At 45.5% G+C, this 15,662-nt stretch overlaps 1 protein-coding gene across 2 annotated transcripts in view; it reads right to left on the bottom strand.

Moving 5' to 3' along the window:
• Positions 1–15,662, bottom strand: part of BAALC (BAALC binder of MAP3K1 and KLF4) — an 88,885-nt gene that overhangs the window by 26,969 nt on the left and 46,254 nt on the right. The gene's annotated exons all lie outside the window — the stretch shown is intronic.

Below are 15,662 nucleotides of genomic sequence, written 5' to 3'. Positions count from 1 at the left end.
CTTTGTCTATCTGTATCCTAATCACCTATTCTTAGAAGGACACCAGTCATACTGGATTAGGACCCATCCAAGTGACCTAATTTTAACTTAATTACTTCTTTAAAAGGTCTATCTCCAAATCTAATCACATTCTGAGGGTACTGGTTGTTACATCAATATCCCAATTTTGAGGGGACACAGTTCAGCCTGTAACACCTTGCTTTTCCTTTTATAAAATAATGTTTCTATTTTGCTGATATAAGAAATAGATGTTTCATGTAGAAAACTTGACTATATTGGTAAGAAAAATATAAGAAAATGAAAATTATTCATAATCCCACCAACCAGGGATAGCTGTTAGTTGACGTTTTCCCTACTATGTCCTCAAACATTTTTCACTGCATTGACACACATCGTTTTTAAGAAATGAGATTATACCCTAAGCCTGTTCCATTTTCCCCCTTATCTATCACACCATTTCTACTCAGGCTCATTCCTCCTTCATCTGCTTCTTCCTCTTCATAGATCACTTATTCTTCTATCATCCGTCTTTCAATTATCCCAACATTTGAAAAATATTTATTCAGTGCCTACTATGTGCCAGGCGCTATGCTGGGTGCTGGGCTTATACCTGCGACTGATAGTCCAGTAGGGCTGCAGTTTCTCAGCTCAGTCCTCCCCCCACCCACCTTCCTTTTCCTCCTGCCTCTCCCGGTCTCTTCTAAGTCCCCGAGTTCCACACCAGAAAGGATCCCGAGGATGGAGGGAAAGATTGAATTCTCATTGATGGGAGAAGGAAGACAAGAATTTGAACTGGTGTTGACACAATTCTCTGTGAGAGATGGAGGGTGAGGCAAGGCAGAGGACACTTAGAAGACAATAAATCAGATCCATCATGTATCTGACTCTGCCTTCCTCATCCACGTGGCCCAGTCTGGAGCCCACCTTCTTACTCAGGCTGAAACTGCCTCTCCAAGGAACTGTTCACCTGAGCAACCACAGGCACCTTGACAAGCGGTGTCCTTCCCATGGAACACTCTCTCAGGGAGATGCACCGATGCCTCAGGATAAGGTCCCACGACTCGGGTGGGAGGAGGACACTCCTCCAGTGGCTGGGGCAGTCCTTGGCCACGGCCCTGCCCCTCCGTGATCCCATTTCTTGGTAAGTAAGCTTGAATGGGGAGGCTTACTTTGATCTTTTTTTCTTAGCTCATTTCCTTATGTGTCCAGACAGGCATCCTGCTTGTGGCCTGGCTGCTTTCCACAGAGTCTGCAGATCTAATCAGTCAGGGATTTAAAAACACCTGGGGGGCTTACACCTCACACTGCTCCAAACGTGGCTGGCTCCATGTGAGTCTTCATGGCCTGCCCTAGACTCTTGCTTAGTCGGCGAAACTTGTCCTCAGGGAAAAAGTCTTCCAATGCAATTCTCTTTTTGCCTTGGTTCAATCACTTTTGGGGTGGTTAGCCCTTTAAGGAAGTGGCAGCTGGTTTCCTGTTTTTTGTTTTAAACTCCTTGACATTTTCTAAGTTTAGTACAACCAGCTTCTTCAGCAGGCTCTTTCCAGGCCAGCTGTAGCTGGTACTAAATTGTTCTCTTAGGTGGACATTAGAAATTTCGTGGTAAAGCCTTATTACATGTAAGGAGTATATTTGGGTCAATCAGAATTAGGAGATTTAGGTCAATTGAATTGAAATTTTAATCTTGAACATTTAAAATCATCCAAAGAAATCTATCAGTCCTCTAGCATCTCTGAGTGCCTCCCCTGTGCCTACTAGCACTGGGCTGTCCTTAGGGGATATAAAAGACTTGCCTGCCTGGATCTTTCCTGCTTCTGTAATTTAATTGGAAATTTAATAGCTTATTTAAGAATTACTGGAAAATAGAGCCATGCAAACTTTAAATAACAAGGTATCATTTCTTACCCATCAGAGTGGCAAAAGTTAAGAAGTCTGATAATATTAAATGTTGAAAGGGTGTCAGTGAATGAGTTCTCTCATATATTTATTACTGGTGGGAGGGCAAACGGAACTATATATTTTGGAGGACAATCGGTAGAATCTACGCAAGTGGAAAATGTGTGCACATCATGACTCAGCAATTTCAGTCATCAGTATCTACTGTAGAAAACCACTTACCAGAGGCCTGTCAAGGATGTTCTTTACATCCCCATAACAGTGAAAAATGGAATCAACGTAGCCATTCATCAGTTGGATAATTACTAAATTAACTGTGTTTTATCTATACTGTGGAATTCTATACAATAATTTAAAAGTATACAGATTTATGTAGATAGAAGTCTAGTATATAATAATGAATGGAATAAAGCAAGTAGAGGATAAATATGTACAAATGACAGCTTTTGCGTAGAAAGAAAAATCTATATTACAAACTATGTTATTGTTATTTTTTTGCATAATGATACATACACACATATAGATGTGTATAAATATATCTATCTATATGTATATATATGTGTGTGTGTGTGGTGTGTATACACCCAACAAACTGATAACAATGTTTGTCTCTAGGGAAAAGACAGGGGACCAAGATCAGAGGGTGGTTATGGGGACTTATCTATTACAGTTCTACTTTTTAAATATATTACTTGTGAAATAAAAATGATTTTTAAAAAAACAGAGCTAGGTCATATTCTGTCTTTTCTCCTTCGTAACGGCTTTGGACCCACCCAGAATATTTGGCTATCTGTTTATTTATTGGCTGTGCTGCCCAGCTTGCAGGATCTCAGTTTCCCCACCAGGGCCTGAACCTGGGCCACGGCAGTGAAAGCATCGAATCCTAACCACTAGACCACCAGGGAGCTCCCAGAATATTTGGCTATTTAATTTTTAGTTGTTAGATTACATTTAATCATCAAATATGCTATCAAAAATGGTAATCAAATATAACGACGCCCAAGAACAAGGACGATACACAAGAATCACTGCATTGCTATTAGCCTATTCTATAAAGGCAGTTCAACCACTTTAAAATCAAGGGGTGAGGGACTTCCCTGGTGGTCCAGTGTTTAAGAATCCACCTTCTAATGCAGGGGATGCGGGTTCAGTCCCTGGTTGGGGAACTAAGATCCTACATGCTGCGGGGCAATTAAGCCCACGCTCTAAAGCCGGCGAGCGGCAACAAAGTTCCCACGTGCCACAACTAAGACCTGACGCAGCCAAATAATTTTTTAAAAATATTAAATAAATAAAATAAAATCAAGGGATGAGATGTCTGACTCTCTGTGGGGCAGTCAGACAGTTCACTGAGGCACCCTAACAGTAAATGTGGATAGAGCAAATTATAGTTGTTGGTGAGAACCTGGGGATTACTCATGTGACTGAGTTCAGATGTGGTTAGTCCTCACAGGAGAGAGGATTCTTGAGCAGTGTTTAAAAGGAAAGACTGGGCGGTTTGGGCATGAAGGGTAATAGAAGAAACGAAACGAAATTCACATTTGTGGGCTCCCGATAAGTGCCAGCTCCATGCTCAGAGCTAAAGATATAAAGATAGGGCTTCCCTGGTGGTGCAGTGGTTGGGAGTCCGCCTGCCGATGCAGGGGACGCGGGTTCGTGCCCTGGTCCGGGAAGATCCCACATGCCGCGGAGTGGCTGGGCCCGTGAGCCATGGCCGCTGAGCCTGCACGTCCGGAGCCTGTGCTCCGCAACGGGAGAGGACACAACAGTGAGAGGCCTGCGTACCGCAAAAAAAAAAAAAAAAAGATATAAAGATGGAAAGGCTCCTGAAATAACTGATAGCTCTTAAGAGCATAGGTCTGGAATTTGATTCCCAACTCTACTGTCACACCAAGCTTCAGAGGACGTGTTATGATCCTCCCCCCATCCTTTTTTTTTTCCAGAAGAGGAAACTGAAGTTCAAGGAGGTTAAGTAACCTGCTTGAGGTCAATACCAGGCTCCTACCCAATGTCAGTCAGACTCTAGAACCTTTGCTTTCACATGCATTTGTGTTTACTCACATCATTAAAAAAAATCTACAACGAATCATATTCTCCCTTTTCAGGGCTAGGCAATAACAAGGAGATGTATGGTGCCATCGAAATAAATGAAAGGCTTTTGGTTTGTTGTTTTATAGATAATCCACAGCTCAGAGAGGTCTTACTCCTCCAGGGTGGAGCAGGTCTTTGGAATACTTCAGAATCCAAGTAACTTGCCAGCAGCATCAAGGTCACAGTGAAGCACAGACAGCCGGAAGATGAGTACATTTAATTAAACTACATTTGTGCATTTTCCACCCATCGGACCCCTGATACTGTCCTCCTGCCAGGTGCTCAGCCCGCTGGTACCCCATGGAAAATTCAGCGTCTATTCCCTAACACTCATTTTCTACACTCAGCACCTCCCGTTTCAGGGATGCAGCCAGTTGGCCTTGGACAATATCTATTCCAGGTGGGAACATGACTACTTGCTTGGGGATGGAAAATAATTCCAGGGACGCTCACAAAGCCAGGGGGTTTCCGGCATCTGGTGGTCCAAGCAAGAGGACAGAGAGAAGCAGCCAAACGAGGAGGAGAAGGGCTGGTGGCCTGTGGACTCCATTCCTCCCAGGCAGCCAGAACAATCTCTTAGAACCACGAATCTAATCCTGGCCGATCCCTCCACTGACTTCTCACCGCCTTCAGGCGAAAGACCCCAATCCCGACACGCCCACAAGGCTCTTGGTGGGTTCTCCTGCCTCCTTGGGCTTCACAGGTTCATGTCTGCTACGCTCCTGCCCTGTTGTGTGCAAAAGGTGCCTCACCCCCTACACACGCTCTCCCTTCTACTCACAATGCTCTTCCCTCGGCCTGGCTGATTCTGTCTCAACCTGAGCGTCACTTCCTCGGGGGGCCTTCCCAGACTCCTCCCTCACACTGACTTGGGTTCCCCTGTTTCCCTCCCAAAGCACCCTGTACGTCTTTGAAGCATTCATTACTGTTGGGATTTTTTGTTCCAGACCTGCCTGCCCCACTAGTGTGGTTTGCTCCCCCAAGCCAAGGACCAGGCCTGCCTTGTTCATGACCAGATCTGGCATGCATTAGGCATTCGAGAAGTGTCTGTTGGAAGAGTGGCGAACCACTGAGCAGGTTGCCAGAGCTCGTATCATCACTCAGGAAGAGGCTGCCATAGAGACCTCTGTGTATTCAGTGTTTTCTCCCTTGATGTACCGAACAGCCGGAATTCCAAAGGAAGCAAGTGCAAACGTGCAACATGCCAGCAGTTCCAATGACTGTGGAGGTGTCAGGGAGTAGAGGAAAGAGCTCACATAAACAGTATCATCAGCCCCCAGGAGAGACGTGTCAGATGCTGCCAGCCACTCACCCCACACTCCTCTTCAGGTTACTGTGACTCCCAGGGGCTCCCAAGGCTGCCGTCTTTCCAGGATTGGGGGCTGCGTGCAAACCCGAAGGCAGTACTGTAGGTCTCCCCAGATTCCATTTGCCCTTTGGGGGCTCGTGCTGTAGGAAGGAGGGATGGCTTCCCCTGATCATGAATGTCACAGCCCTCTGGCAAAAGCAGTTCTCCCACAACGTCAGCCCAGTAAGGTCACCCTGTACCCACCTACAGGAAGGGCTGGTGACCAGACTGGGCAATGCTGCCTGGGGGCTGGTGACGGTACAGGCAAGAGGTGAGTCACACAGGCCCTTCCTTTCCCCTCTCTACAGATGGCTGCCTCACTGCGGGGAAGGGGAGTTTTGATGGTGGGGCCTGGGAAAGGTGCCAAGGGCCTGACCCCTGGGCCTTTTGAGTCCAGGCAGGAAGGTCTACAGGGCCAGCTTTGTTCAGAAGAAGAAGAACCCCCCAGCCTCCAAAGTGCTCCCTCTTTTCCACCAGTACTTGAAATTCCTTGCCCAGGGGACAGTATCTTTTATACTATGATTAGTGCTAAGGTTTAAATTTTAGTTCCAGGAGAGAGAGCATGGTAACTTAAATTCACCTCTCTCCACCTCTCCCAATCTTTTAAAAGCAGAGAGGACTCTTGCATGCTAGAATGATCTCATGGCTTGCTTCTGAGTTGAAGAATCCAGGTAATTAATGGGTAGAAAGGAAATCAAAGAACAAGGAGACATTAAGTTGATTTACTTATTAGGGTCTAGGTGGAGAAGGAGCAAGAAACAGAAAAGCCATGTCAGGGACAGAAAGAGGAAGGAGAGAGATTTACGGAGAAGGGAGCCACTGCCTGGTTTGTAAAAAATGTCTGAGTCAGAGGATTTCAAAGAGGTTTTGTTGGGCTTCCCTGGTGGCGTAGTGGTTTAGAGTCCGCCTGCCGATGCAGGGGACACGGGTTTGTGCCCCGGTCCGGGAAAATCCCACATGCCGCGGAGCGGCTGGGCCCGTGAGCCATGGCCGCTGAGCCTGCGCGTCCGGAGCCTGTGCTCCGCAACGGGAGAGGCCAAACAGTAAGAGGCCCGCATACCACGCCCCCCACCAAAAAAGAGGTTTTCTTGTGCATCAAAAGTAAACTCCTTCCAAAATCCTGCCATTTGTGACAACATGGATGAACCTGGAAGGCATTTTGCTTAGTGAAATAAGCCAGACAGAGAAGACAAATACTGCGTGGTATCACTTATATGTGGAATCTTAACAATAATAACAAAAAGTTAAACTCATGGAAATAGAGTAGAAAAGTGGTTACCAGGGGCTGAAGATGGGGGAAATAGGGAGAGGTTGGTAAAAGGGTACAAACTTTCAGCTATAAGATGAATAAGGTCTGAGGATCTAATGTATAACATGGTGACTGTTATAATCACCATATAAATACTATATGGGCGGGTGATAGTATTATAGTGGGTGATAATACCATATTGTATAATTGAAATTTGCTGAGAGTAGAACTTAAGTGATGGGTATGTGTTAATTAATTCGATGGGGGAAAATTCTTTCACAATGTACGCATGTATCAAGTCATGTTGTACACTTTTAATATCTTGCAGAGTTATTTAAACCTCGGCAAAGCTGAAAAAGATTTTTAAAACTCCTTCTTTTGGGATACTTTTCTTGTAAGATAGAGCAGGACTTGAATTGCTTGTTTTCCCTTCATTCCATATCTCTGAATCTGCCTCCATTTCGAGACTGAACTTCTTGGGGCCCTAAGTGCCTGTGAGCTGAATGCCTTAAGTTCATAGTCATTCAGCAAGCGTCACTGGTGGCCTGCTGGCTGTACATCCAGGACACGCGTGCTACAGTGGGGCAGCACTGGAGCCAGGCAGGCCTGGGTTCAAATCCCAGCTCTGCCCCTTACAAGCTGTGTGACCTTTCCAAAGTGACTTAATAATAACGTTCACCTCTTTTTCCTTTTTTGGCCTACCAAGTATCAAACTCTCTGCTATAACTATTTCCATTTACAGACTAGGACACTGCCTCGGAGAAGCCACGAAATTTGCTCAAAGACGAACAGCCTGCCAATGGCGGAACCAAGACTCAATACTCAGATCTGTGTGACTCCAAAGACATCTTGTTCCCATCTTCTGTTTCTGTCATTGCCCCACTACTTAGCATCACTAAGCCTCAATTTCCTTGGGTAAAGGATGAGAATTATGATATCTGCATCAAAGATTGGTGATCAAAGGGAAAAAGGGTAGGCGAGCCTGGCTCTGGGCCTGGCACACAATCAGGGTTGATTTCTCAACTTCCCACCCCCAGGCACAACAAGAGCTGATATCAGATCTTTTCTTAAGAATAAAGGGATGCGGGGGTACTAGGTGGGTGAAAGAAAATGGAGAAAAGAGATGGGGAAAAAGAGTATTATCAAAGATCAACTGTGGCAATTCTACAACTTTGTCCCAGAACCAGTCAGGGCACAGCAACTCCTAAAGGGTGTAGGACCCAGAGACTACAGGGCCCCAGGGAGCCCATCAAGAGGTCAGAAGGTTGAGCTAATGCAGGAGCCCCAGATTACAGAGCTGGCTGGTACATTAGGGTCTCTTTACTATATGTTATCAGAGGGCTGATATGTGACACATGTGACAGGGATAAAAGATAAAACACAGTATCCACAAGCCCTCACTGGGCCTCACCTTCTTTAGAAGGACAGATCATTTGGTGCGTGGCCAGCTATGGGCCTTTGTTGTGCTGAAGAGAAATGCACAGAGCCAGAGAAAACAGGCCATGGACCAGCAGTTCATGAATATTTAGTGCACTTCTCCGACGTGCCAGGCTCTGCTCTAGGGCTGGGATGCAGCAGTGAAGGAGGGAGAGAGTCAGTCCTTGCCCTTTGGTGGAGATATTCAGGATGCAGGCAAGAAAGATGTCCAAGAGGTACTGTTGGTGGCAAAGTACAAAAATAGGCCAAAGGGAGGCAGAGGCCAAATCATGGGTGGTCATAGGTACCTTGTCAAGGAGTTTGGACAGTGTCCTGTGGGCAATGGCAGCCTGAGAACAGTGTGGAGGATCCACTTGAAGGGCTTGAGCCTGGAGGCAGGGAGTCCAACAAGGAGAGCCTTGCCTTTGGGGCTCTGCCCCCTTCTGGAGACTCCCTTAGCCCTCTGAATGCATTTTTAAGGTGATTATCTTCCCAGCTGGAGTCACCAAGTTGGAAACCACTCTCAGAAGGCCGCGACTGGTAATTATGCCACTTCAGAAAGATGCCTTTTGCTGAAATACACACCTGACAAGTGCAACTGAACATTTAGAAAGAAAGGGGCAGAAAAGGAAAACAGTAAATTAATTAGGATAATCAACTATAACCACAGTCTAGATGAAAAGGTTTTCAGTAACAATTTCAAAAGGACACAGCCAGAATGGACAGGATTAAGCTTCACAAGCCATTTTCTACAGCTCACTGTGAACGTTTAAGTAGTTGGTGAGATCTAAAATCCCTCTGTAGCAGTCACATAAGACAGATACCGTGAGATTTCTATCAGAAGCAGAAATAAAAACTCCAGTGGGGCTGCTTTGATTTTGTATTTCTAAAATGCACTAATTGGCCCTTATATCCCCAGTTCCTGTCTCTGATCTTTCCCTGGATAGTTTTAAAAGCAGGTTTAAGCTTAATTTTTTCTTCTTTGAAGTCAGGTTCAAGCTTCCCACCCTCAACAAGTTCCTGCAAGGTTCCAGGAGTAGGTGCAGTTGGCTTTGCTGTAAATCATATTACCGTTCTCGATATTTACAGAAGGAGGTGGCTCTTCCAATGGAAGGGTTTGGCCCACGTTATCTGTAAAGTCAGTAACCTGCTTGTGTGACCTGATTCCATCCCAAATGCACGGATTCCATTTTGAAACAGGTTCTGCTGAGTTTGGTATAATAGAACCAAGGGATGTGAAGCCTGAGAAAAGTCAAAATCCCTTCTAGGGATTTTCTTCATTGTAAAACAATAGCAAAACGGATTTTTCTCCAAGTTTCCCGAAGTATCTGGATCAGACCTCAGGAACATACCAGAAGGTAGGTAGCCCTGTGGGAAAACTTCATGAGCCCAAGGCCATGCAGGGACTTAGACAGATGCAGTCCTGGGACTGGCATACTCAGGCCACTACTGACCCCTGGCTCTGCTGTTGCTGTCCAAAAAAATCAGCACATGGCGGCTGACACTTCACTGAGAAGATGGCTACTCTAAAAGTCCTTTCCGAGGTGGAGCCTGTGCAGGGTGGCAGGGCGCCAAGGCCCGAGCCGTGGGACCCGATCGAAGGCGGCGCCGAGGCCGCTGGGGCCCAGCGGGCCGCCCTAGCCGCTGCCACGGGCATCAAATTTTTAGAAGTTATCAAACCTTTCTGTGCAGTTCTAACCAGAAATTCAGAAACCTGGAAGGAAAACCCAGTTTAGAGAGAAGGTACTATGGACTGCTATAATCTTTTTACTATGTTGTCAGATGCCACTATTTGGAATCATGTCATCAGATTCTGCAGATCCTTTCTTCTGGATGAGAGTTATTCTTGCATCCAACAGAGGAATTTTAACGGAATTGGGTATCTCCCCAATTGTAACATCTGGTTTGATTATGCAGTTGTTAGCAGAAGCCAAAATCACTGAAGTTGGAGATACACACAATGATAGAGCCCTATTCCATGGTACCCATGAGCATCAACACAATTAAAGAGCACCTTCCAAATTTGAGAAAAAAAAAAAATCTTTTCCCCGCTCTGTTGTAATATATTCCTCTCTCAGAGACTACATCCATCTTCACTTTCAATTTCAACTTCATCTTCAACTGAGTTAAACTTCAATTTAACTCACATCCGATATCCAACCCTCTGCTGCTATCAGTTCACCTCAACCAGTACCTGCTGAACCCAATACATGCCAGACACTTCACCAGACTCTGGTGCCTCACAGAGACATAGTTACAGTCTTCACCCAACAGGTACTCACACTGAGTGAGAAAGTCAGACATACAAATCACTGCAGTCCTTATATATCAAGTCATCCTCGTGCTCCAGTCTCAGAATGACATCAGACTGAAGGAAACCACGTTCAACACTCCTAAATTATTAGAAAATAATCTAAATCCTTTACTTGCTTTCCTTAGAGATAAACAAAAGGAGTTCCAGTCATAATCCACTGCAACACTTTATAATATCCCTAGATCCATAATGAATTAGTAATCTGGAAAACCAAATTATGGGCATGGTGGAAATATGAGGAAAAGTTCAATGACATGGAAGATGATGGATTAAAGAGGATGAGACTGGAGGAAGGAAACTTGGTTAGGGCTATTACACTCTCTGGAGCCAGGAGGGGATGAAGACTTCAACTCAAACAGTGGGGTGGGGAGTGGGTTGAACGGGATGGATTCAAAAGATAGTTAGGGGAAACGAGAGGGTGAGATTCAGGAGGAGATGCCCACGGTCCTGCAGAACCAGCTGCAGTCCAACTTTTCTACATGGAAGTCCCTCAGGTCACGTTAGACTTGGCGTATGCAAAGGGAGCTCACCATATTACCTTCAATCCAGTTCCCTTCCTGACTCTCTCATGTATGTCAGTTATGCCATGAATTTTCTATTCTAGCCTCTGGTCTTAAAAGCTTGTTATTTCCTTTCTCTTTTTCTTCTTCCCTACAATCAAGTCTGAAACTAAGCTTTGTCATTTCTTTCTTTTATGCATCTTCCCCAATAGCTCTTTACTCTCCTTTTGCTCCCATTGGAGAGGTCCGGCTCACCTCTCCTCTAGATTACTGCAATAGCTGGCAGCTGGCCTCCTTGATTCCAGTCTCTCTCTACTGTCCAGAACATCTAAATCATGACAGAAAGACGAATCTTCCCGAAGCCTGGCTTTCCTCCTCATACCATATTGCCGTCCTGAATCAGATCCAAACACCTCTGCCCTGCTCTAAAGAGCTCCATTGTGTGGGCTCACTGTCATTACACAGCTACATACCTTACCCTCCAGGTAGGCTGGCGTCCTTATATTCCCCAGAAGTGCCAGGCTCACGCCCACCTCGGTAACACCTCGGTAACACTGCTCGGTAACACTGCTCAGGGTGATCTCTTCCCTGCAGGGCTCTCCTTCCCTCCTTCGCCTTTCCAACCTGGTGAGGGACGACACGGACCAGTGCTTGCTCAACAACATCCACACCTGTCATCAACATCCCCCAGTTCAGCACTAAATGGTTCCTTGTTTATTCCAAGTGCCAAGGTATTCTCTCCCTAGTTAGGATGTTCATCCCCTAGGGAACAAAGTCTGTCACTTTGCCCAGCTACTTCTGCTAACCTAAGAAGAAAAAAGATCTCAAGGGAGCTTTGGCATTTTAGTTTTTGCTCTCATTTTAAGAAAAAAAACACTATGCTTTTCTTAAATAAAGCATGGGAAATATAACAATAATTTTGGAACAAATTTGCACACAATTTGTTCTCTAATTCATTTTTAATTATTAAATTACATATTTTATTTAAAATGAAACTATAACATAGGTTTAAGTCTTATAACCGCTTAGAAAACATGAATATCACCATCTCTACAAACTATAGTGGATATAGTCCATTTTTTTTCCTTCATCAGAATTTTTAATGGTCCCAAAAAGAATCAGAAGGGAGTTTCTATTTATAGAGAGCCTATTACATGTCAGGTACTGACTAGTTGCTTTCTTTTAAGCCTCCCTACTATACTGAGACAGGTACAAAGGCATTTTTTTCTTTAAAATTGACTTTTATTTAAAAGATATGCTTAAAAATAGCACTTGGGTATGAAGTTGAAGAAATGCAGTTTTAAGTCTAATGGAAATTAAAAGTACTTCAATTGCCACATTTTTAAAAATTAATTAATTTCTTTCTTTTTGGCTGCATTGGGTCTTTGTTGCTGCGTGCAGGCTCTCTCCAGTTGCGGTGAGCAGGGGCCACTCCCCGCCGCGGTGCACAGGCCTCTCACTGCAGTGGCCTCTCCTGCTGCAGAGCATGGGCCTCAGTAGCTGTGGCACGCAGGCTCAGCAGTTGTGGTGCACGGGCTTAGCTGCTCCGCGGCATGTGGGATCTTCCCAGACCAGGGCTCGAACCCATGTCCCCTGCATTGGCAGGCAGACTCCCAACCACTGCACCACCAGGGAAGCCCCAATTGCCACATTTTGACTTTCAAAGAAAATAATGAAACATTGTTTTAGAAAGTTGCCTAACAAAATAAAGATGTGAGATTTCACAAGAAATTTTAAGAAAAAAATTTTCTAAGCATGAATAAACTAAGATATAGAAAAATATAAGTGTTCATCACAGTTGAATACATTGTGGCATATTATCAAGCAAATATCAAACAAAGTGTTTATACATTTCATGTATTGAAAGGTTGAGGCAGGGGAGGGTGTGTCAAATGAGGGGACTCTATAAAGAGTATAACTGGAGGAACATGCAGGCAATATTTCCTTTCCATCAGAGGTTCCTTTAAACTCCCTGCACCTTCCCAGAACCCATGCTCCCCACACCATGCAGTCCAGTTTGCTTAAGCATAAAATTATCAATCCTTTCTCATTTTAAAATGATATATTCTTCATTAGAGATTCTCCCCCTGATCTCCGTAGTAATCCCACAGCCCCTTTGATAGAACCTAAGATTCTAAACTACTGCAGTCAGCTTGTCCCCCAGGGCTACAGTATCTTTTTCCCAGTAACCTCACCCTCCCACCTTCTGACTGGGTCATCTGAGTTGGAGCATGTGACCAAGGGCAAAGCCAATCAACACTCTGCATTCTCAGGGACCATGGGATTGGCTCAGGGACCATGGGATTGGCTCAGGAGAATGCAACACTCTGCATTCTCAGGGACCATGGGATTGGCTCTGCAGGAGCTAATGGAGGAAGCTCTCTTTCCCACTAGACTTGAATCTGGGAGCTTTGAGGTGGGGCTGTGGCAGTGCGAGGGAAGACCCTTTCTGAGAATGGAGCCCACACAGAATAAGGGGCTTGAGAGACGGAGAGGAAGACATGGGGTCCCTGACATCATGTAAGCCTTGAACCCAGTCTCACTGCAAGGCAGTCCTACACCTGGCCTTTCTGTTACCTGAGCCAATTCCCATCCCTTTTTTGCTTAGAGTTTTCTCTTGGTGGATATTGATCTGTTTGTTTATTACTTGCCACCAAAAGAATCCTAACTGACTCACGGTGTAGATCTTCAATAGCACTCATCCAAGTTCTGTTCTGAGTTGACTGGACATCAACTCACAAAAGATGCTCTCAAGTTCGCGCTTAAGCTGGGACCAGCACTGGAGTTCAGACATGTCAGGACCAACTGGTGGGAGCTAGCAGCATATTTGTATTAGCCTCCCCAAAATAACTCACCCTAAGGGAAGAGGAGCCAGGCCCAGCAGGCCTCACCCAGTAAGGAGAAGAGCCAAGCCTCAAGGTCGGAGGGGAGGAGCAATTTTAAAGAGAATCAGCCTTTAGCCCTGAGATCTGTCTTCTGTCCACAACCTGACCCAAGGGAGCATAAGCAAAAACTCAGAAAGCTGTTGTCAAAACTCTGTCTAAGTCATAGGGTACAAACAACACCACTGGGGGACCCCGCTAAGATTACAGCATAACACAGAAATGGGAGAGAAGTCTTCTTTCCTACTTGATAATATAACTCTGCTCATTCTGGACATCCCGGGCCTAAAGCAGGGTTTCTCAGCCTCAGCGCTATTGACATTTGGGGATGGATAATTCTTCGCTGGGGTGACTGTCCTGAGCATTGCAGGAGGTTTGGCAGCACCCTGGCCTCTACCCGCTAGGTGCCTACAGCACCACCCCCGAGTTGTGACAACCCAAAATATCTCCAGACCTTGCCAAATGTCCCCTAGGGGGCAAAACTGCCTAATTGAGAACCTCTTCTTCAGAGTCTTAGTGGTTGTGGCCATAACTAAGAGGGGACTTCAGTGCCCACTGGAAGTGGCGGTGATGCCCAGTTGCAAAAATAAAGGTACTTGGAAGATATGCCAGTGCCCGGGATATGGGTGTGGGGAGTGAGGACAGCAAATGAGGGGGCAGTTTCTAAAACAGAAAGTAAAAAAAAAAATCCCCAAAAGCAAAAACAGGACCCCAGGCTAGCAGAACAGCAGCTGGCCAGTCCCACCTTGGGGACACCCTGAAATACTTTGGGAGACTGCAAAGGGCTAGGGGGCCGAGAAAACAAGTAAGCAGTGGTGAGAAACAGTGAAACAGGCTCTTTGTTTTTCCTGTGAGCTCCTCTGTACCCAGAGGCCAGTGAGACCTGAGGATCTTTGGATTAAACCTGGAAAATCCCATAACTTTGAACCATACCAAATAGTTTTGGCTCAAGATTACCCACTACTATTCTCTCAGTCACAAGTCAATTTACCCACAGCCAAAGGGGAATAAACACCAGACTCTATTTCTGGGGTGTGGACATTCCGGTATGTGCACTGGCAGAGAGAACGCAAGAAGGTGTTTCCTAGGCAAATTTAATCAGGAGTCTCCAGGGCAGCAGGAAGATTAGCTTGGGTGAAGAGGAGGCATTGAGACAGAAAACAATCCCTGGGCAATGGAAGTGGAGCTTGGTGACAAGAAGCAAGGCCCCTTGGAATTTTCAAAAGGAACCAGATTCATTGACTCACCACATTTTCCTTGGCCTCTTATGTCTGATGCTGAGGTGCTATAGAGTCATGGGAACTGGCTTTACTGTCAGACAGAGCTGGAGTCCAAGCCCCTCAACATCACCTATTTGTTAAATGATCTTGAGCAAGTTACTTCTCTAAGTGTCAGTTTCCTCATCTAATAAAGCAGCTAGAGCAGGCCTGACACTAGGGCAGGTGCCTTATGACGTGCTAGCTGACTTTCCCCAAAGGGAAGCAGGAGGTGACTCCTGGACATTCCTTCAGTGGACAGTGATCACTAGGTGCTGTTACTTGATGGATGCTGTGGGGGAATCACAGGCCAATGAGGCTTGGCCCCTGCCCTGAAGGGGCTTGACATCTCATTCTTCAATCCCACTGAACAAACATTTAAATTATGTGCAAGTATAGAGCTGGGCATGTGGGCTACAGTGAGTGCTAACACAAGACCCTGGCAACAAGCAGAGGAAAGAAAAGAGGACTCATATAAAAAGGAAATGGAGGGTGGGCCCCACTCTCCAGGCATGTAGTAAGTGGGGAAGGAGACAAAGTAGTGAACCCAAGCTTCCCACAAGTGTCCACTCCCATGGTGCCTTGCATTTCAAGTTCAAAGCCGTTTACACACTTGTGACTATTTTATTAATGACTTGGCTACTGTTTGTCTCCGGTGTTAGAGAATACGCCCCATGAGGACAGGGACTGTGTCTAACTTGCTCTACACT

This window comes from Phocoena phocoena, chromosome 17 (assembly GCF_963924675.1).
Source record: "Phocoena phocoena chromosome 17, mPhoPho1.1, whole genome shotgun sequence".
In the NCBI taxonomy this organism is placed as follows: Eukaryota; Metazoa; Chordata; class Mammalia; order Artiodactyla; family Phocoenidae; genus Phocoena; species Phocoena phocoena.
Note: the sequence above shows the minus strand (reverse complement) of the source record. Positions and strands in the feature narration are given on the sequence as shown.